Genomic DNA, 23,271 nt, shown 5'->3' on the forward strand with positions numbered 1-23,271 from the left:
TCTGAGAAGTGTGTGAATTTGCAGGGGACCTAGTAACACAGACTGGCCAGCCCGTGCCTCTCACTGGTGGGGAGACAGAACTAGAATCAGGTTCTTGCATTTATCCCATTTTGCAGAGAGGAGTTTTTCCGCCCCTGGAGAGACTGAGTGAAGAAAACTGAGCAGGGAAGTTGTCCCTCTTGCTACCGAAGGCGATCACTTCACATGAGATGGATCCACCCATCCTACCATCGCAGGAGCACAAGATCTGCCCTCTCTCCACCACAGGCATGGGTTTCTCACAAGCAATGGAATATGCTAAAGTCACTCACTTTCATCTTCATGACTCATTTCCTCAGGGAAATCTGTCCCTATGATCATTGTATCCATCCTTCACTGCAGTCTTTGTCATTTTATGTTTATTAGTGTCACACTTTGATTAAAATATTTTCTCCTACCAAATTAGAAACTCCACAAGGACAGGGAATGTGTCTGTTTTGACTCACCATTCAGTTCCTTGCACCTAGAACTTAGGAGGTACCCAATAAATGTCTGTTAAATCAGAGGATGAACAAATGCAGATAGGACTGGATTTTCTGAGGGAGGATATGGGGTCACCAGCTTTAAATAGGGGGCTACCTGTGGGCAGGCAAAGTCCAGAGGGGAGAGATGTCTCAAGTGAAGGCAACATTTATGAGGCTTCGTGTCAGAGCCTTCCTTTGTTCAGTCAAATTAGTCAGAATTTCAACCTTGAATCATCTACCTTGGAATATCCTTTGGAGATGGACCTCACTCTTCAGAACGTGGCATGTTTACATAGTCCTGCATTAGTGGGCTATTGAAGGCTGTCCAAGCAGGATGAGATGAAAGAGAAGGGCCTGGACCTTCCACTTTGCTGAGAGCCTCATCAGAGAAAGGGCTGGAAAAGCATTGTCCCCTTAGGTGGAATAGAAGGCAGGAAAAGCATTGGCTGCCTAGGTGGAATAGAGGCAGAATATCTCTTGGTATGTGGCAGCTGCATGGATTGGCACAGAAAACCCCAGCAAGACTCAACTCCTCCAATGTCCCACATAGGTTAGGAAGACCCCCCCTTCCAGACTGAAGTAAGATAAGACCTCCAATAAAGCCAGGTTATAATTTTAAAAACAATGAGTTCGATCCCTGGGGGCAGAATAGAGATGACGAAGGCTGCATTGGGTAACAGTGAGCCTTGATGTCAGCAGTTACATGCAGGAATGGGCCAGCGTGTGAGAGTGAACAAATGTCTGAAGCAATAACATCAAGGGAGTTGTTGACAAGAAAATACTAATAAAAGGAAGTGATAACATCAGAAAACATAAGTCCATTTTCTATTACTTCAGCTGTGTGGCTGACAGGGTCTTTGTGCTCTGGCCAGGTATTAGGCCTGAGCCTCTGAGGTGAGAGAGCTGAGTTCAGGACATTGGTCCACCAGAGACATCCTGGTCCCACATAATATTAATTGGCAAGAGCTCTCCCAGTGACCTCCATCTCAATGTTAAGACCCAGCTCCTCTCAATGGCCAGCAAGCTCCAGTGCTGGATATCCCATGCCAAACAACTAGCAAGACAGGAACACAACCCCACCCATTAGCAGAGAGGCTGCCTAAAATCATAATGAGTTCACAGACACCCAAAAAAACACCACCGGACATGGTACTGCCCACCAAAAAGACAAGATCCAGCCTTATCCACCCAGAACACAGGCAGCAGTCCCCTCCACCAGGAAGCCTACACAACCCACAGAATAAAGCATAGCCACTGGGGGCAGACATCAAAAACAATGGGAACTACGAACCTGCAGACTGTGAAACGGAGACCCCAAACACAGTAAGTTAAGCAAAATGAGAAGACAGAGAAACACACAGCAGATGAAGGAGCAAGGTAAAAACCCACCAGACCAAACAAATGAAGAGGAAATAGGCACTCTACCTGAAAAAGAATTCAGAGTAATGATAGTAAAGATGATCCAAAATCATGGAAAGAGAATGGAGAAAATACAAGAAACGTTTAACAAGGGCCTAGAAGAACAAAAGAACGAACAAACAATGATGAACAATACAAGAAATGAAATTAAAAATTCTCTAGAAAGAATCAATAGCAGAATAACTGAGGCAGAAGAACGGATAAGTGACCTGAAAAATAAAATAGTGGAAATGACTACCATAGAGTAGAATAAAGAAAAAGAATGAAAAGAATGGAGGACAATCTCAGAGACCTCTTGGACAACATTAAATACACCAACATTTGAATTATAGGGGTCCCAGAAGAAGAAGAGACAAAGAAGGGGATTGAGAAAATATTTGAAGAGATTAAAGTTGAAAAATTCCCTAATATGGAAAAGGAAATAGTTAATCAAGTCCAGGAAGTGCAGAGAGTCCATACAGGATAAACCCAAGGAGAAACACGCCAAGACACATATTAATCAAACAATCAAAAGTTAAATACAAGAAAAAATATTAAAAGCAGCAATGGAAAAGCAACAAATAACATACAAGGGAATCCCCATAAGTTTAACAGCTGATCTTTCAGCAGAAACTTTGCACCCAGAAGGGGAGTGGCAGGACATATTTAAAGTGACGAAAGGGAAAAACCTACAACCAAGATTACTCTGCCCAGCAAGGATCTCATTCAGATTTGATGGAGAAATTAAAACCTTCACAGACAAGCAAAAGCTAAGAGCATTCAGCACCACCAAACCAGCTCTACAACAAATGCTAAAGGAACTTCTCTAGGCAAGAAACACAAGAGGAGGAAAAGACCTACAAAAGCAAACCCAAAACAATTAAGAAAACGGTAATAGGAACACACATATCGATAATTACCTTAAATGTAAATGGATTAAATGCACCAACCAAAAGACATAGACTGGCTAAATGGACACAAAAACAAGACCCATATATATGCTGTCTACAAGAGACCCACTTCAGACCTAGGGACACATACAGATTGAAAATGAAGGGATGGAAAAAGATATCCCATGCAAATGATATCAAAAGAAAGCTGGAGTAACAATGCTCATATCAGAAAAAATGGACTTTAAAATAAAGACTATTACAAGAGACAAAGAAGGACACTACATAATGATCAAGGGATCAGTCCAAGAAGAATATATAACAATTGTAAATATTTATGCACCCAACCTAGGAGCACCTCAGCACATAAGACAAATGCTAACAGCCATAAAAGGGGAAATCGAGAGTAACACAATAATAATAGGGAACTTTAACACCCCATTTTCTCCAATAGACTGATCATCCAAAATGAAAATAAATAAGGAAACACAAGCTTTAAATGATACATTAAACAAGATGGACTTAATTGATATTTATAGGACATTCCATCCAAAAACAACAGAATACACTTTCTTCTCAAGTGTTCATGGAACATTCTCCAGGATAGATCATATCTTGGGTCACAAATCAAGCACTGGTAAATTTAAGAAAATTGAAATCATATCAAGTATCTTTTCTGACCACAATGCTATGAGACTAGATATCAATTACAGGAAAAAAAATCTGTACGAAATACAAACACATGGAGGCTAGACAATACACTACCAAATGACCAAGCGATCACTGAAGTAATCAAAGAGGAAATCAAAAAATACCTAGAAACAAATGACAATGAAAACACTATGAACCAAAACCTATAGGATGCAGCAAAAGCAGTTCTAAGAGGGAAGTTTATACCAATACTATCCTACCTCAAAAAACAAGAAACATCTCAATAAATAACCTAACTTTATACCTAAGGCAATTAGAGAAGGAAAAACAAAAAAACCCCAAAGTGAGCAGAAGGAAAGAAATCATAAACATCAGATAAGAAATAAATGAAAAAGAAATGAAGGAAACGATAGCAAAGATCAATAAAACTAAAAGCTGGTTCTTTGAGAAGATAAACAAAATTGATAAACCATTAGCCAGACTCATCAAGAAAAAAAGGGAGAAGACTCAATCAACAGAATTAGAAATGAAAAAAAAGCAACAACTGACACTGAAGAAATACAAAGGATCATGAGAGATTACTACAAGCAACTGTGTGCTAATAAAATGGACAACCTAGAAGAAATGGACAAATTCTTAGAAAAGCACAACCTTCTGAGACTGAACCAGGAAGAAATAGAAAATATAAACAGAACAATCACAAGCACTAAAATTGAAAGTGTGATTAAAAATCTTTCAACAAAAAAAAGCCCATGACCAGATGGCTTCACAGACAAATTCTATCAAACATTTAGAGAAGAGCAAACAGCTATCCTTCTCAAACTCTTCCAAAATATAGCAGAGGATGAACACTCCAAAACTCATTCTATGAGACCACCATCACCCTGAAACCAAAAGCAGACAAAGATGTTACAAAAAAAAAAAACTACAGGCCAATGTCACTGATGAACATAGATGCAAAAATCCTCAACCAAATACTAGCAAACAGAATCCAACAGCACATTAAAAGGATCATACACCATGATGAAGTGAGGTTTATCCCAGGAATGCAAGGATATTTCAATATATGCAAATCAATGAACGTGCTACACCATATTAACAAATTGAAGGATAAAAACCATACGGTAATCTCAATAGATGCAGAAAAAACTTTCAACAAAATTCAACACCCATTTACGAAAAAAACTCTCCAGGAAGTAGGCATAGAGAAAACTTACCTCAACATCATAAAGACCATATATGACAAACCCACAGCCAACATCATTCTCAACGGTGAAAAACTGAAACCATTTCCAAGAAGATCAGGAACAAGACAAGGTTGCCCACTCTCACCACTATTATTCAACATGGTTTTGGAAGTTTTAGCCACAGCAATCAGAGAAGAAAAAGTAATAAAAGGAAGCCAAATCGGAAAAGAAGAAGTAAAACTGTCATTGTTTGCAGATGACATAATACTATACAAAGAGAATCCTAAAAATGCTACCAGAAAACTACTAGAGTAAATCAATGAATTTGGTAAAGTAGCAGGATACAAAATTAATGCACAGAAATCTCTTGCATTCCTATACACTAATGATGAAAAATCTGAAAGAGACATCACAGAAACACTCCCATTGACCATTGCAAAAAAAGAATAAAATACCTAGGAATAAACCTACCTAAGGAGACAAAAGAACTGTATGAAGAAAACTATAAGACACTGATGAAAGAAATTAAAGATGATACAAACAGATGGAGAGATATACCCATGTTTTTGGATTGGAAGAATCAACATTGTGAAAATGACTACACTACCCAAAGCAATCCACAGATTCAATGCAATCCCTATCAAACTACCAATAGCATTTTTCACAGAACTAGAAGAAAAAATTTCACAATTTGTATGGAAACACAAAAGACCCCGAATAGCCAAAGCAATCTTGAGAAAGAAAAACGGAGCTGGAGGAATGAGGCTCCTGGACTTCAGACTATACTACAAAGCTACAGTAATCAAGACAGTATGGTACTGGCACAAAAACAGAAATATAGATCAATGGAACAGGATAGACAGCCTAGAGATAAACCCTCGCACATATGGCCACGTTATCTTTGATAAAGGAGGCAAGAATATACAATGGTGAAAAGACAGTGTCTTCAATAAGTAGTGCTGGGAAAACTGGACAGCTACCTGTAAAAGAATGAAATTAGAACACTCCCTAACACCATCCACAAAAATAAACTCAAAATGGCTTAAACACCTAAATGTAAGGTCAGACACTATCAAACTCTTAGAGGAAAACATAGGCAGAACACTCTATGACATAAATCACAGCAAGATCCTTTTTGACCCACCTCCTAGAGAAACGGAAATAAAAACACAAATGAACAAATGTGACCTAATGAAACTTAAAAGCTTTTGCACAGCAAAGGAAACCATAAACAAGGTGAAAAGACAACCCTCAGAATGTGAGAAAATATTTGCAAATGTAGTAACTGACAAAGGATTAATCTCCAAAATTTACAAGCAGCTCATGCAGCTCAAAATCAAAAAAACAAACAACCCAATCCAAAAATGGGCAGAAGACCTAAACAGACATTTCTCCAAAGAAGATATACAGATTGCCAAAAACCCATGTAAGGATGCTCAACATCACTAATCATTAGAGAAATGCAAATCAAAACTACAGTGAGATATAATCTCACACCGGTCAGAATGGCCATCATCAAAAAATCTAGAAACAATAAATGCTGGAGAGGGTGTGGAGAAAAGGGAACCCTCTTGCACTGTTGGTGGGAAATTGATATAGCCACTATGGAGAACAGTATGGAGGGTCCTTAAAAAACTAAAAATAGAACTACCATAAAACCCAGCAATCCCACTACTGGGCATATACCCTAAGAAAACCATAATTGAAAAAGAGTCATGTACCACAATGTTCATTACAGCACTATTTACAATAGCCAGGACATGGAAGGAACCTGAGTGTCCATCGACAGATGAATGGATAAAGAAGATGTGGCACATATATACAATGGAATATTAGTCATAAAGAGAAACGAAATTGAGTTATTTGTATTGAGGTGGATGGACCTAGAGTCTGTCATACAGAGTGAAGTAAGTGAGAAAGAGAAAAACAAATACTGTATGCTAACACATGTATATGGAATATAGAAAAAAATGGTTATGAAGAATCTAGGGGCAGGACAGGAATAAAGACGTAAACATAGAGAATGGACTTGAGGACATGGAGGGGGGAAGGATAAGCTGAGACGAAGTGAGAGAGTGGCATGTACATATATATAGTACCAAATGTAAAATAGATAGCTAGTGGGAAGCAGCCACATAGCACAGGGAGATCATCTCGGTGCTTTGTGACCACCTAGAGGGGTGGGATACGGAGGGGGAGGAAGATGCAAGAAGGAGAGCATATGGGGTTATATATATATGTATAGCTGATTCACTTTGTTATATAGCAGCAACTAATCCAACAATGTAGAGCAATTATACTCCAATAAAGTTGTTAAACATAAATAAATGAATAAAAATGTAAAACCAGTGAGTTTGAAAATCATCTTCACAGTGGTATTTGAATCTGAAATGTTTTTTTTGATAACATTCCATCCTTATCTTTAAGAAAATTATTACTCAGTTTTTCAACTCCTGAAAAACAGAGAAGCATCAATTGTTTGACCCATCTATCCATTTATTTATTTATTCAGAAAATATGTTTTGATATCACATCTACAGAACTTACAGTCTCAAGGGGAAACATGCAAACAAACTATTATACAATGAGAAAGAATGAAACCTACTGCAGCGTTGGAACAGGGCAATGGAGACATAAGCACACAATTCTGACCTCTTTCACACCATCTAGCTCTTATATTTGAAGACTAGAATTTAAATGTTTTCATCGTTTCAAAGTTAAAGTGCAAGTTTTGTTTAATTTTAGATTTAGTCTTGTGAAAATTAAGTAATAGGTTAATAATTTCCTGTTCTCCATCTCTTCAAAAAGTGAATTTTAGGAAACTGGGGTTTTGTTGTGGAAAAAAGGGAATAAAAGTAAATCCCCGGAAGCTGTGCAATTGTAGAATGTTAAGATCGCACAGGTCACAAGGATCAAATAATCTGCCCTCTTGTACTAAGAATGAGGAAACAGGCCCACAAGAATAGAATAAAGTTTTAGGGTAATTATAAGAACTTTTCAGTAACAGATGATATAACTATAATCAGTATTTTCCATTTGAAAAATGATGGTTTAACTGCATCAAGAAATTTACTTAAATTTTAAAACAACTCTAGAATGGGTACAACTGTTATCCTCAAATTACAGATAAGGAAACTGCAGCATAGACAGGTTAACAATTTACCTAATTATTATATAACTAATAACTAGTTTTCAGCTAGTAAATATCAGAGTTGGAATTCAAACCCAGGGAGTCTGATTCCAGAAATCAGAAACCAAGTGTTTAACTTTACATGTTCTATCTCTTATTTATTTGGGAAACATATATATATAATATTTATTTTAAATGTGGTCATTCTCATTAAACATGTCTGGTTTTTGGTGATAAGGTGTTTCATTTTATTTTTCCAAATAAAGGAAATATGAAGTTAAGTTTGACATGAATGAGTTTCTAGCTCTCAGAGGAATGTCACAAAGGGGAAAATTTGCTTTTAGAGTAATTTGATATTTTCTGAAAGCTGCCAGGCTATTGCGTTACCTGCCAGTGTCAAATCAACGTCAGTCTCTGTTCAAACACCAGTTGTGCAAACCATGTCAGCGTAGCTGGTAGCCTGGCAGACTCAATCAGTGATTGTTTCTCTGGGCACCAAAATTATAATTGGTCTCCTAATTATGGTACCTCTTAACTTCAGAGGAAAAATAGAAGATGGAAAACATCATTAGGGATAAATCACAAATAACTTTATTTAACAACTAGCTCAGGCATAGATAGTGTTTGTTACAATATGTAAATCATAGGGGTATTCTTCATTTGTTCATTCACTCATTCAATAAACAACTATGGAGTTATGCTATGGGAAATACCAGGAACACTGATGAGAATGACACAGAGACTGGCTGCTCAGGAGTTTGAAGTCTAGTGGGGGCCAGACTAGTGTGTTATGATGTGCTTCTGGAGCCCAAATGAGGACAAGTCTAATGATGGGACAGAATGGCGAGAGCTTTGGAATCATGTACAGCTGAGTCCTAATTCTGATTCTACCTTTGGCAAGCCCCTCAACTCATTCACTCTCTGTTTTCTCATCTGAAAAGCGAAGGTAAAAACACCGACCTCACAGGATGGTTGTAAATACTAAATTCCATGTCCAAAACATGCTAGTCCTTTTTTTCCACCCCTCTTCAAACTTCCCCACTACTCCATGTCCCCAGCCTACCAAGAAAAAATAAATAGCTGGATGAGTTGGACAGAGTTTCATTCACTTGAGATGACATGTGAGCTGGGGCTTGAAAGACTAGTAAAAAGTGAAATTGACAGGCAGAGCTGGTAGCAAGGGCTTCCAGGAAGAGGGGACCGTGTGTTCAAAAGCTCTAAGGCATGGAAGACTTCGGCATCGAGAGATGGGAGGCAGTGAGTGATTTAGAATAGGGGTTGTACGGAGGGATGTAATTGACTGTCAGTGAGATGTCGTGAGCATCAGGCTGGAAAAGCAAGGTGGATCTGACTGACCAGCTCTCTGTAAGCAGTGCTCTTTCCAGAACAGAGAGACAAAAGCTGACCTCCCTGGGGCTGGTATTGAATATTGACCACAGGATGCCCACTCTCCTCTGAGCTATTTCCCAATGGGACATGGGTTCTTCTCCCCTTTTCACCTCCTGGATGGGACTTCAGAGTCTGGAACCTGACATCCCAATCTTGGACGCTAGAGTTGGATCTTCTAAGATCCCAGATCTAGTTTGATAATGCTTTTTGTTTTGAGATCCAGTATCTAGTTGTTTCATCATGTGTGAAACTGAGACAGTGAGTGATCAAGCATCTTTTTCCTAGTGCCAGTAAGAGATAGTAGTCCATTTAGAGAAGATAATACTAAAGAAACTCAATCATAAGCATAATTCATGGTATGACTTGGTTTCTCACATAAATCAAATTCAAATTCATAGAAAAGAAAACCATGATACTGACATTAGAAGTTTGTAGAGGCTCTTGTAATTATAATAAAAAGATAATTACTTTTATAGTATTATAATTATTTTAAAAATCATTATTTTATGGCTAAGCATGCCATTCACGGCTGGTGACCTTGTAGGAAGAAAAACAGTAATCAGTTTCAGTAAAGAAAATGCTTAGAAAAAAGGGAAGTGAGCTGTGGAAGGTCAAACATTGAATTTGAAGCCAGAAGACCTGGTTCATGCTCCAGTCTGTCATTTATCGGCTCTGTGTCTTTAGAGAAGTCACCTAACATCTCTGAATCTCATTTTCCTCTCCCATGAAATGGAGAAAATAATATCTACATGGTGAGTTTATTTTAGTACCAAGTGGCATAATATATGTTAAGGTGTTCTGTAACCTCAAGTCATTTTACTAATTGCAATAATTATTCATTGAAAAAATAATCCATGTTAAAAATCTACTATCAAAGAAAGAATTTAAACAAAAATGTCTTAAAGTCACTGCAACAAACTTCACAATAAATCAATAAATCAATAAATCAAGGAACTTCATACGTATGATGTCAGGATAATAATTGTGTTTTATTTCCTTCCTAAGACATTTATTTATAATAAAATTTAGTAATGACTGTTCTCTGGATGATTAAACCTTAGAAATGTTTCTCCAAAAAGGGTTCATGGTGATAGAGAGATACTACATGCTCCATCCACCTTCAAGAGACTGATTCAAACCCCAGAGGAATCCCACAATAATTTTTAACACAATATTTTCTAAACTTATAGCAGCATGGAACTCTGTTTTCAAGTATTAGTTTTAGTTCAAAGGAATATATTTTGGGAATATTTTTAATAGAAACTTAAAGCAGAAGCATATAGAACAAAACCAATAATCATTCCTAGGACCAGTGTGTTAATATAATTTTAGAGTGGAAAGCTTCAATCAATTCAGCTTTGTCAAAATGGTAGAAATTCTAACTCTTCTGTCACCCTTTTTTCTCAGTTGCAAACATTTTATTTTCCTTCAGCACTATTTGAGTTTGTAGCACTGTCTGAAAATAAGTAAGGAAAACAATGTATTAAGGAATGTTCTACATTTTTCTCATGGAGAAACTGAGTCACTTAGAACTTAAGTGCATTGGCGAAGGCCACACAGTTGGGATGTGGTAGCTCTGAAGTCAGGACTCAAGTTTTCTGCTCCAGAGCCAGCAAATGATCTGATGGTAAATCAAAATATGTTTCACAGTGCGGTTTTGCAGGGATATTCATGTTGCTGGTTTGGGTTGCTTCACATTCTTTCAAACACAAGTTTTAAAGAAACCCTTGAGGATTGTTGGGTAGATCCAGCGTAGTCATCAAAGGCTCAAGTTTTTGATTGTATCACGGAAGACAGTGGCTTGCCAGTTATCTCATACCACCTGGACATTGCTTGGAGCTCTCCTAAAACTCTAAGGATATACAAAAGATGACAAATTTGAATTTTGCTCAGCACTTTGTTGCTTTGTAGATGAATGCAGCTCATTTTATTTCAATCCACACATGATTAAAATAAGTAGCACATATGTAGATGAACAACTTATAGTTCTCTAGTAAATTAGGCAATGAACCACTGCTTCTGAGCTTTTCTGTACTAGCTAAGATATGGACACCAAGAACTGACTAAATAAATAAGCAATTCATTAAAAAGTTGAGTAGCTGCACAGTGAACTAGTATCTATTTTAGGATTGCATTGATCCCATCTTTATTTGTATTTTCTCTGGAATGCCTTTTTGTTTTAGAATTTTGGATTTTGCTTTTACTAAATCTCAGTTTAAGTAGAGAGAAATATATATCTATCGTGATCTCCCATTAATCCCCTCCCAATCTTACCAATTTTGACAATTTAGTAGTTTTATAACAGATGCTTATACTTATTAAATAAGAATCAATGGAAAAGTGTGATAATCTAGTTTCAACAAGTTTGAAGGGACCTCTAAATTATTCTGATGTATTCTAATTTCATAAAATGGAAACCTCTTATGACAAACTAAAGAGGTTTACCATATTTGGTTAGGCAGGGGATAATCAGCTTTCATAAAAAAATATTTCTTCAATACTCTGTTTAAATAATTAGTGTATTTGTTTTTAGGTTTCAAAATGATAACTCCAGTGAAGGTATTCATCATATCATCCTTCTACTGGATTTGCATTGTTGGATGATTTAGTACAATTTGATATGTGTGCATGTGTGTTAATGGAGTTTTTAATATTCCTGACTAATATACAACTGCATTAAACAGACAGATTTTTGTTCTTGTTGTTCTTGTCTTGTTTCTTAAGTGCTAAGGTGCTGCTGATGTATTAGTTAATGGGAACTGTAAAATGAGATGGTTCTAGATATTCATGGTCTGAACAGTGAGCCTTACCATTCCGAATAAAGTTAAATTGCATATGTGAGAAGTTAGAAAGTAATTTGTGCTGCCTGATGAGTTTGTTAAACTGTGGGGATTGGGTCTCCATAAGAGAACTTTTTTCCCTTAAAGAATGACAAATGAGTAGTAAATAAACGGGATGGTGAACATATTTGTTACATGGGCTTTTTGGAAACAAAACTTTTGGTTAATGTCAGAAAAAATTTTTTAACATCTTTATTGGAGTATAATTGCTTTACAATGGTGTGTTAGTTTCTGCTTTATAACATAGTGAATCAGTTATACATATACATATATCCCATATCTACTCCCTCTTGCATCTCCCTCCCACCTTCCCTATCTCATCCCTCTAGGTGGTCACAAAGCACCGAGCTGATCTCCCTGTGCTATGCGGCTGCTTCCCACTCGCTATCTATTTGACATTTGGTAGTGTATATATGTCCATGCCACTCTCTCACTTCGTGCCAGCTTACCCTTCCCCCTCCCCGTGTCCTCAAGTCCATTCTCTACATCTGCGTCTTTATTCCTGTCCTGGCCCTAGGTTCTTCATAACCTTTTTTTTTTTTTTTTTTAGCTTCCATATATATGTGTTAGCATATGGTATTTGTTTTTCTCTTTCTGACTTCTTCACTCTGTATGACAGACTCTAGGTCCATCCACCTCAGTACAAATAACTCAATTTCGTTTCTTTTTATGGCTGAGTGATATTCCATTGTATATATGTGCCACATCTTCTTTATCCATTCATCTGTTGATGGACGACACTTAACGTTGCTTCCATGTCCTGCCTATTGTAAATAGAGCTGCAATGGACATTGTGGTACATGTCTCTTTTTGAATTATGTTTTTCTCAGGGTATATGCCCAGTAGTGGGACTGCTGGGTCATATGGTAGTTCTATTTTCAGTTTTTTAAGGACCCTCCATACTGTTCTCCATAGTGGCTGTATCAATTTACATTCCCACCAAGAGTGCAAGAGGGTTCCCTTTTCTCCACACCCTCTCCAGCATTTATTGTTTGTAGATTTTTTGATGATGGCCATTCTGACCGGTGTGAGGTGATACCTCATTGTAGTTTTGATTTTCATTTCTCTAATGAATAGTGATGTTGAGCATTCTTTCATGTGTTTGTTGGCTGTCTGTATATCTTCTTTGGAGAAATGTCTATTTAGGTCTTCTGCCCGTTTTTGGATTGGGTTGTTTGTTTTTTTGATATTGAGCTGCTTGTAAATTTTTAAAATATAAACAGTTTTCCTTAAAATGGTAAGTGGTGCCTTAATAATAAGCAGAACTGAAATCATAGTGCTATTTATTATATCCTAATTCTTTCTTCATATATACTGAGGATTATGCTTACAGTGGAATCCCAGGAAAAAAATGACCACAAAAGACCCCTAGCCATGGTTAAGTGCTAGCAAGCTATCCTCTGCTCTGCTCTTGCATTAAGTGATTTTTACTGTGAATGACAGGTTTTCCGATTGTACTCCTTCCCCAAATGTTTTTTTTTTCCTTTATGTCAAGTTCAGGCTTGACATCCCCAAACCTGGAGGAAGTTTAGAGCCACCTATTGAAAGAAAGACTCTTCTACAGACTTCAAAGTGAGCACTGACAGGTATTTCTGCGTATAGGACAGATCCAATAAATGCAACCTTGACTAATGAAGAAACTTAATCGTTAAAAAAAAAAAAAAAAGCCCACAGAAAAGCTCAACTCACACCAAGACCTTCTCTGTTATCGTGAACCCAAGAAAGCTGGAGCAGGGGCTGGCAGGGCCCAGGCTTCACTCTTGAGGGACAGCTGGACAGCTCAGCCCCACCTGGGAGGATGCTTCTGTTGACATCTCAGGTTGCCGCCTGACGATTGGTGGCTGCGCTGGAAGGGAGGGTCCACAGGAAACGCGACACTGGGGATGCTGCCCCCTATCACATGATGGAAATTTCCACTCTTTAGAAAGGCGAAAAGAAAAGAAAGAAGGGTCTCTCAATCCACCCTTTTCCCCTGGATCCCAATCGGGAGAGGGAAGAAAAAGTGGGGTGAGTGAAGCTGTTTATATTTTCCGTTAGACTTAAAAGACTTGTCAGTGTGCAAACTTGTGGCTGGTATCCCAGCCGGAATGCGTGTGTGTGTGTGTGTGTGTGTGTGTGTGTGCGCGCGCGCGCGCGCCTGTGCGCATGGGGACACGCACACGTGTGCAGCTCGGTCTCTCAACCGTCTGGGGCTCTGGTCCGGCGCTGTGGCCCCTCATATCTTGTTGATGGCCCCAAATCCTTATCATTTTTCCAAAGGATCCCCTTTGGGTGCATTACTGCAGGCTAATGACCGGATTGACTAGAAATTAAGTAAGCCGGGGCAAGCAGAGGGAAAGGATAGAGGCTGGGGGAGCTCCTGTGACTCCCTTTTCCAGGACAGGTGACTGCCAAGGCTGCCTGGTCCTGGGGGGCGGGCAAGGGGTGCCTTGCGCTGGGGCGCCCACGCCCCCGGGCCCGGGATTCCCTGGGCGCTTGGATCTCGAGATGCTTGTACTGAGACCGCCATCCACCACCGTGGCCCGGCTTGCCTGGCCAGGGGCCCCGAGCCCCGCTGCGGGAGCTGGCTCTGCGTCAGCTCGGGATCGCGCTGGCAAGGTGTTACCCGAGTCGCGGGACCCGTGCCCGCGTCCTCAGGGCGGGGACACTGGGTGCAGAACCTAAAATAGACCCATCGTCGCTGACAGCTGGGCCGCCCAGGAGGCCAGCACGGTTCCCTAGGTCGGGGGCTCCGGCCCGGGGACCCCCGGGGAGGCTCCTTCAGGGGAGGAGGAAGGCGAGAGGAGCGCTGGGTCTGGGGGCCTTGGCTGCGGGCAGTGAGCGGGTCCCAAGACTGAGCCCGCGGTTCCGAGGGAGGCATCGCGCGCCGTCGGACTGAGAAGCCTGGGGGGGGGGGCGCTGGAAAGAAGGAAGGGGCGCCGCAGAAAGTGCGGGCAGGAAAGACGAGTGGAGCGGAGGGAACGCAGAGAGGACGTCGGGGAGGAGGGGAGAAGGAGAGAACGATAAGGGTCCAGACCCTGAGAGGGGTAGGAGTAGGAGGGAAAATGGAGAAAAGAGGAGAGAATGAATGAAAGGAAGAGAGGATGGAGACGGGAGCGGGGACGCAGGGAGCCCCCTGGGAGGGTGAGCTGGGAGCACCTCCGAGTCCGGGAGAGGAGAGAGGTGAGCGCGGGGATCAGCCCTGGCTCAGGGCGCGGTGCAGGTAGGGGCTCTTCGCACAGGTGGGCGTGCGCCCTGGTGGGCGCGGGCTGGGGGTGGAGGTGCGGAGGGGGGGAACTCGCGCGCCCCTCAGCTCCCCTCAGTGATCCAGCAGGGAGAGGGGGAGAGTGTCCCCTTTCATGTGCCCCGGGACCAGCCCAGGAGGTGCGCACCGCGGTTGACTTGGTTAGAGGAACGGGGTGAACTAAGCCGGGGAACCAGAGCCAGGGAGACTGGGTCCCTGGTGTGCAGGGGCATGTACGGGGGAGTGAGGGGGCAAGATCTGGGGGCCTTGAGATACTTGGCGATGACCTGGAGATCCCCACCTGCAGTCCTCCGCAGAGCCTTTAAATACCTGGGTCTGGTTTCACCGGAGGAGGACGGGTTGGCTCTTGATGTGTATCTCTCAATGCAAAAGGTGTATCTCTACCTGTCTAAGAGGGATCTGAGACCCCGAGAAGAGAAGCGAAGCGAAGGGGTAGCCTCTGCCCTGGAGGTGTAAGCAGACCTGGCCAGGCACTTACCTCAGCGGCCTCCTGGTCAAGTGCCCCATCCCCCAAGCTGCTGGATCTGCTTGCTTTGTTATCCGTTGTGTAGTGGTGCACCTTGTCACCCTTAATGAAAGGAGGGAGTGACCAGCCTTTCACCAGGAATGGTCTGTTTCCCAGTTTCCTGGCTTCCTATATTCATCTTTATCTGCTTCCCGGCAGTGCAGACATAATCATTATGACTAAATTGTCTTATGTTGTAAAGAGAGCATCCTTCATCCAGATCACAATTTCCAGGGCCTGGTAGCTTGGGTTTGTTTCAACTTTGGTTATAACTTTTTGTAGACCTTATCTTTTGGGGGGAGGAGGTGTAAATTAGCCCAGGGGTATTTTTTTTTGTCCCCACTGCAAATAAGTCTCTAAGGATTGGGTGAGATTGGTGGACTCTCTCATATGGAACACAAGAAATCTGTGTGTGTGTGTGTGCGTGTGTGTGTGTGTGCATGTGTGTGTGCATGTGTGTGTGTGTGGTATAGTCACTAAGATTCTAACAAATGAATCTACAGAAAATCTGTGTTCTGGGTAAAAAGTTGTAAGAACAGAGACTGAAGAGAATATCTGATCTCCCCAAATTACAGGTTACCATATGTGTTCAGAGACAGAAAGCTTCTATTGGTCTGATTTTATCACAAAACTTTAAAAAGCAGGAAGACTGGGGTAAAGGGATAAAAAACTTTCAAGCCTGCGGCGGGGATAGGAGGCGAGCTCTTCTGCCAGAGTATGCAGTACTAGGTGCTCCAAGAAGGATAGTCTCTACTAGATTCATGATAATAATGGCTCACACATAGCTATCAATTATTATATTCTTTATATGTTACTAAGTGCTTCTTTTATGTTAACATTTGACCCTCATAACAACCTTATGAGATAGATTCTATTATTCTACCCATTTTATAGTTTAAGAAATGGAGATACACGGTGTGGGGAAGGAACATAGAACATCTCTGGAAGTTCTATTTGGACATTATTCTTAAGTGTAAAGAACAATTTTCTTTCACTTTGCACTTTATCATGGTCAGAACTGGACAGGTGACATCTAGGGGCCCAAAACTGACTTCTTAGTATATTAGAGACTAATCCTATCCTAAGAAAGCCAAAAGCATGACCATGTACCTTAAGAATTAATCTTTGCCAGCCCCAGGATTGGATTGTTTTATAAGTGACATTTGAGAAATGCATAATATAACTATGGTTACCTTGTGAACTTTTGAGCTAAAAGCTCCTGCTTCCAATAAAGGCAGAAGTAAGATAAAGACTACTAGGAGAGCAAAAGCTTAAAGCAACGAGAAGCTCAGAGAGGTGGTACACAACAGAGCAGACTGTGAGAGGTGGGAGAATGCAAAAACCAAATCACTTTCACGTGCCTGCTAATTTTCTGGTCTTCCTTCCACTCTGTTTGTAATGACCTAATTCTATTCATTCATTCCACAAACAACCATTGAGTATCATTATCCCCCAGGAAGTATATTAGGGAGTTTCTTTTATCCTTGTCTCCCTAACACCTAGCACAGTCCCGGGCAAATACTAGGTGCTCAAGAAATGTTTGTTGAATAAAGGAATTAGTCTAGTGGGGGAAAGAATAAATAAACAGTTGTGTTAACAGCATGTGAAGGGCCAGGGGAAAATATCAGATTTGAGCACTCTGCCACCGAACCTGGCTTAGGAAAGGGGTCAGAGAACATTGCTAGACTGGGTGATGCCTGAGCTGGGTTTTGAAGCAGAAATGAAAGTCAGCCAGGCAAACAAGTGAAGGAAATAGAGGAGGATTCTCAACAGAAAGACTGGAGTAAACAGAGAAAGAAGGAGCCATTGGGGAATTTAAGAATTCAGTGGAGATTGCTGGGAGGAGGCGAGGGGGGTGGGGGGGGAGGTGTGGTCTGGAGGTCCTTGAATGGTTTCTCTGCAAATGTCCCATAGCTCTGCCCACCCCCCTTGAATGTCGGAAGTGAACCGTGCTAACAGGTAGCAAAATAACTGAATACAGGAGTCAGCAATACATTTTATTATTTTATCGTTTTATTATGGCCCTATATTAGAGAACTATAGTTTAACTTTTTATAATGTTAGTGTTTTAAAACCTAAGCTCAAATGCAAAGACCAGACTTTGTTGTCCTCTGTATGGGAAAACCAAATTATTTTTCTTATATTCAAGGGGATGTTTTATTTTAGCATAGGTACAATCTACGCAATCATGAAAATGACTTCCAAACAAATGCTTTTCTATGTTTTTCTTAGGAGGTCGCTTGGGTGGGGGGGGGGTTCTCTCCTTATTTTAGTTTTTAATGGTTTTATTTTTTATTTTAGTGTGCTAGAGAAGAATCAGGAAGTAAAAATGTATTTTTAAAAAATGAGGTGAGAAGACGGTAACGAATTTCACCCTCTTATCTGCAAAGTAGACGTTTATGCTAGTTCAGATTCTGGCTTTTGATAACAGACTTTGAAAAACTTAACTCCCAATGTCTCTTCTTTCTTTAGGGATCTTTTATGCCAATTTTTCGTTGCAGGCTCAGAGGTCTGCATGCCACTTCACCATTTCCACACTTGGAAAGTACTCTCACTCGTACTGTCATTAGGAAGGGAATTCAAAGAGTAAATGAAACCTATAAATAATCCAAAACCTAACTTCAGTTAACAGATTAAAACCTCCACTTTTTAGCATTATGTCCTTGGGCAAGTTCCTTAATCTTTCTGAGCTTCAATCTCTTCATCTATAAAATCAGGATCATAATAGTATCGGCCTCATGAGATTGTTATGAGGATTAAATGTGTTAACACATGTAAAATTCTTAGACTAATGCCTAATATATAATAAACGTTCAACATGTGAAAGCTCTTATTTTTAATGTTACTCCTCCTGCCACCCAAAGCACTATTTGAAATGTTAACAAATGTCTATACTAAGTGTTCTTTGATAATGTGTTTTCCTCTAACTGCCGTAACTAAAATGAAGGAAACAGAAAGGAGGAAATGAAAAAAGGGCTAAATAATACTCATGCAGGACAGTCCAGCCCAGATAATATCATTCCCTGTATAATAAGATTGAAATGTTCCCTTGTTTCCTGTTGGCTATTTGCACCTATTGCTCCTGATAAATCTAGCGTGTATCCATCATTAAAATGAACATCATTTCCGGTTCCCTTGTTTTCTCTCATATTTGTCTCTTTCGGTCACGGCTGTCACCCTGGTACCTCACATAAGTGCCTGGGGTAAACAGACACTCATGCATGTTTGTTGAATGAAGGAAGGAGGAAAACCTGTCCTCCTCCCCACCTTTTTTTTAAACAATATTTATTGTTCAACTAAACACTATTTCATCGCCATGTTAAAGGTCTTTACAAAGTAAATCTTCATTGTTAATAGTCAATATAAATATTTTAAAATTAAATTATTTATTCAGTGTGCGTTGTTGCACATAATTAAGCATGCAGGCTCGGGAGTCAGGGCGTGTGGATATGAATCCCAGCGCCATCATGGAGTTGGGCTTCCTGGATTCAGATCTTGGCTCCATCCTTCCGACTTTTTCCTGGGTTCAAATTCTGGCTCGCTCACTTTCTATCTGAACCACCTTGAGCAAGTCACGTAACCTGACTGCTTCATTCTCTTCATCTGTAAATTGAGTGAAACCATTCTTATTTCAGAAGGATTTTATGAGAACTAAATGAGTTAATATGTATAAAGCATTCAGAAGCATATTTGGCCCTTTGTAAGCATTAGAGGTGTTTGTTAAATTAAACAGTTAAAAGAAACCCTGGTTTTCCAGCTAGATATAATCACAAGTACTTACTTTATAGAATTAATTTGATGATACTGCATGGCACATAATAACCCCCCCCAAAATGTTACCGTTACTATTGCTATTATTGCAAATCTTTTTTTCTGTTTTGTGCTGCAAAGGAGTTGGAGCCCTGCCTCAGCCTTTCCGTTCTTGGTCCATTGGAAGTCTTATTGATTCTACCTTACGTTTTCCTCCCCACCCAGTGTTTGTCCTGTCATTTTGCCTTGCGTCATTCGCGCCTTTTACACCGCATGCTCCTCAGGACAAGGACTTCGCTCTTTGTTTTGGCATGATTTTATAACACTGGGTACACTCACACACTCACGGTACTATAAAAATGTTAAAGGAGAAAAGGAAAAAAGATGCAATTCACCAGGAGGCAACTTTGGCCGACAGCTGATCAGGCTGTTTGCTGTGCTGGCACTGCGTGCGGGGTGCCCAGCAGAGTCCTCGGGGCTGGCTGGTGGCTCGCGGGTGACGCGCGCGTCCTGCGGGGGCGTGGGGAGCACGAGCTGGGTCGCGGCGCGCAGGGAGGACCGCGGGAGGCCGCCGCCTGGGGCCGCTGCACCGCTCACAGGTTTGCCCGCCTATGCTACGGACGGCTTCGCTAGAAAGACCAGGCTGGCGAGTGAGACGGACTTGGAGGGAGAAGTGGGAGGCATTCGTTAAAGAGAGAGGCTAAGGTGACTTTCTGTTTTGAGAAACGTTTCCTGCGTGCTACATGGGGCTACACGCTATGGTCTTATCTTCCGGAATTTTTCCAAATGGGAGAGAGGAATGTGGTACCTGGATGCAGAATGTTACTGTAAACTAAAAGACCAAAATGCCCTTGATTGTTAGTGAGATCGAACTACAGGGGTTCTTGTTTCCAGCCTCGCTTTGTGGATGCCTGGAAAGCAGTCAGATGGTTGAGGGCACTGAAGAAACGGATGCCTCTGTGATGGCCCCGAGAAAACATTTCAGCACGATTTTATTCCTTCTTGCCTTTGAAGCAATTCTTTAGTGACAGCACATCTTTAAAAAAAGATCTGACACTTTGGGGGCATTGTTTTGCTATACTGTATTTATACGTGCTGTATAGAGGAGTCCACACTTTTGCTTGACTTGTATATATTTAAACTTATTTTAAAGTAATTATAGGTTCATAGGAAGTTGCGAAGGTAACACAGAGAGGCCCTATATAGCTTTCACGCAGCTTCCTGCAATGGTTACATGAGACATAATTTTCTTCAGTAGCAAGACCAGGAAATTGACATTGGTGCAGTATGTGTATATAATTTCTGTGTCATTTTATCACATGCAGAGACTCATGCAACTACCACCACAACCAAGATACAGAGCTTCCATGTCACAGAGATACAGAACCTTTATAGCCATACCTCTTTCTCTCTACCAGTGGAAACTAGATATTTTCCTTCTTTATATTTTTATCATTTTGAGAATATTACATAAATGGAATCATAGTGTATGTGATCTTTTGGGGATTGTTTTCTTTTCATTCATTCAGTGTAATGTTCTTGAGATCCATTCAAGTTGTTGTATCCGTAGTTGGGTCCTTTTTAACTGCCAAGTAGTATTCCAGTTGCTTGACTATATTTACTGGTATATTTTTTCCTCTCAATTGATATATTTATTTAGAACTTCAGTTGGATTAAAGAGGTGCTGAAGGCACTTGGTAAAGTGAAAAGTATGAGGACAAAATTTGACTGTTTTTCTCTTAAAAATGACATTTGTATGATAGGGCAAAAGGACGTATGAACTACATCTCCATTTAAAATGGAGGCCACTGGAGGGGTGGAAAGGAGGAAAGGAATAGGGCAGAGAAAGCATGTGTTCAGACAATAAGGTATAAAATCTAGCACCTGTTAAAATTTCCACACCCATATAATAATGTATTTTGTGATTTTTACCTTCAGTTTAGACAACTCAGATTTCTTGAAACTAACAAAAACAAAACCTCTGCAGTAGGAAATTCCCTGCCACATAGCTGATAACTCAGGGACAGACGCATGGCTGGAAATGCCAGCAAATGGCCCTTCAGCTTGACAGGGGTCACCAAGAATCAAAACAGCATCTTTAGCCCCAGGGCAACAGTCAAGGGTCCAGAGACAAACAGTGTTACCCTACTCTGGCCTTTCGTCCCACCTGCTGATGGGAGGAGCATCTCTGACTTAAGTCAGATTTTAAAAGAGGATGTTATCCTTCACCTGAATGCCCACAAGCATGGGGAAACTGGATGCTGGTGGCTGTAACTGGCTAAGGGAAATGAATCACTTCTGAATAGTATGTAGATGAGATAGGCTTGGCCCCTCTGTCAGCCAGCACCTATTAGAGAGCTCTCTACCCTTCAACACCACCATACCCCCGAGCAGAGGAGAAAACAAAATATCCACTCCTATCCGAAAGTGTACATACTCCTTTAAGTTTTTAGAATTTCACATTTTGGAATGTCTGAGACATAACAATTCACAAAATTACACAAACTATCAGTCTGGAACACTGACTAGACCCAAGTTTACCTGAAGGCACTGCCTTAAGTCTGCATGTTAATGATTTCTGTTACCAGAGAAATATTCCTTATCCGAAACAGTGCCTAAGGATGAAGAATAGATACGGGATGCTGGTTCCAAGCCTAAAACACAGAGAGGATCGTCATAGCTAAAATAACTTATGAGTCCTTTGACAGGCAAGTCTACTTTCCTGAATCTTTCAAAATGGAATATAATCGTGCTGTCTTTATGATTTATTTTATTTTGTATAAATGTTAGATACCCTGTGTTGATTTACAGGCTGTTCTTCTGGGTCCTATCTCCTGTGCTTGGACCACATGGTCCCACAGCATGTGGTGGGGCAGATAACTCAGCCCTGTAATCTTGAAGGAGCCAACACTTCGCTGTAAATGGGGAGACTAAACAAAAGGCCCATTGAGTTTTGTTTACCTCTCTTACGCTATTTACTTATATGACTAATGATGACAGTCATTGGCTTAGGGGAGCAGTGACATAAAATATAAGCCCATACATAGACTATGGGTCTCAACATTGCAGGAGTTGTTTTTTAAGGTGTGATAGGAAGGTGTGTTTGTTGTTTGAACTTTTTCTATAAAGAGAAGAAATAGAGCTTTTCTGAAAGATAAATAAAATAGAAATACCTCATGTATTGTATCAAGGTAGACAGAAATCAAGCATTAGCTGTACAATCACTTTCGAACAATTTTGTAACACTATAGCAGTATCAATACTTTGAAGAATGAAACCAAATCCAATGCTTTATATTACATTTTATACCAGAATTCCAGAAAGTTCAAACTCCTTAACCTGGCGGTCAAGGTCAACCTCAGCCAGACTGTACACAAACATTCCGTTTGAGCTAAAGTAGACTCTAGTTGTTTTGATATTTCTGGGCCCAAACTTCTGATCCCATTTCTCCTGCCTGGAACCCGCCCCCCCCTCAGAAGCCTCACCATTTTTCCTCCATGACACCTGCTCTATTCGCCCCAACTCTCATTCTGAACCCTCCAGTACAGTTCCATGACTTAAAGATGGGGGGCCTATTAGGAATAGTGTCCAACACAGAGTCGGTACTCGATGGCCATGGAACTGGGCTCTAGACTTGGGGTTGTGTGTCCTGCTCAGCCAGCCCTTCACCAGCTTTGGTCTTTGGATAAATTACTCAATCTTTCTGAGCATAAGTTGCCTCACTTGGAAAATGGGGAGATAATACTACATACCCCAAAGGTTGGGATATTACTGATTTGATACA

The 23,271-nt window shown here is 40.6% G+C and overlaps 1 protein-coding gene across 1 annotated transcript in view; it reads left to right on the forward strand.

The window, feature by feature from the left end:
• Nucleotides 1-13,852: 13,852 nt before the first annotated feature.
• The window catches only part of SLC38A4 (solute carrier family 38 member 4), a 69,816-nt gene continuing 60,397 nt past the window's right edge, over nucleotides 13,853-23,271 (forward strand). The window contains exon 1 of the mRNA XM_007179235.3: nucleotides 13,853-13,995. The gene's annotated coding sequence lies outside the window, so the exon portion shown is untranslated. The remainder of the gene's footprint in view (nucleotides 13,996-23,271) is intronic.

This window comes from Balaenoptera acutorostrata, chromosome 11, assembly GCF_949987535.1.
Source record: "Balaenoptera acutorostrata chromosome 11, mBalAcu1.1, whole genome shotgun sequence".
NCBI lineage: Eukaryota > Metazoa > Chordata > Mammalia > Artiodactyla > Balaenopteridae > Balaenoptera > Balaenoptera acutorostrata.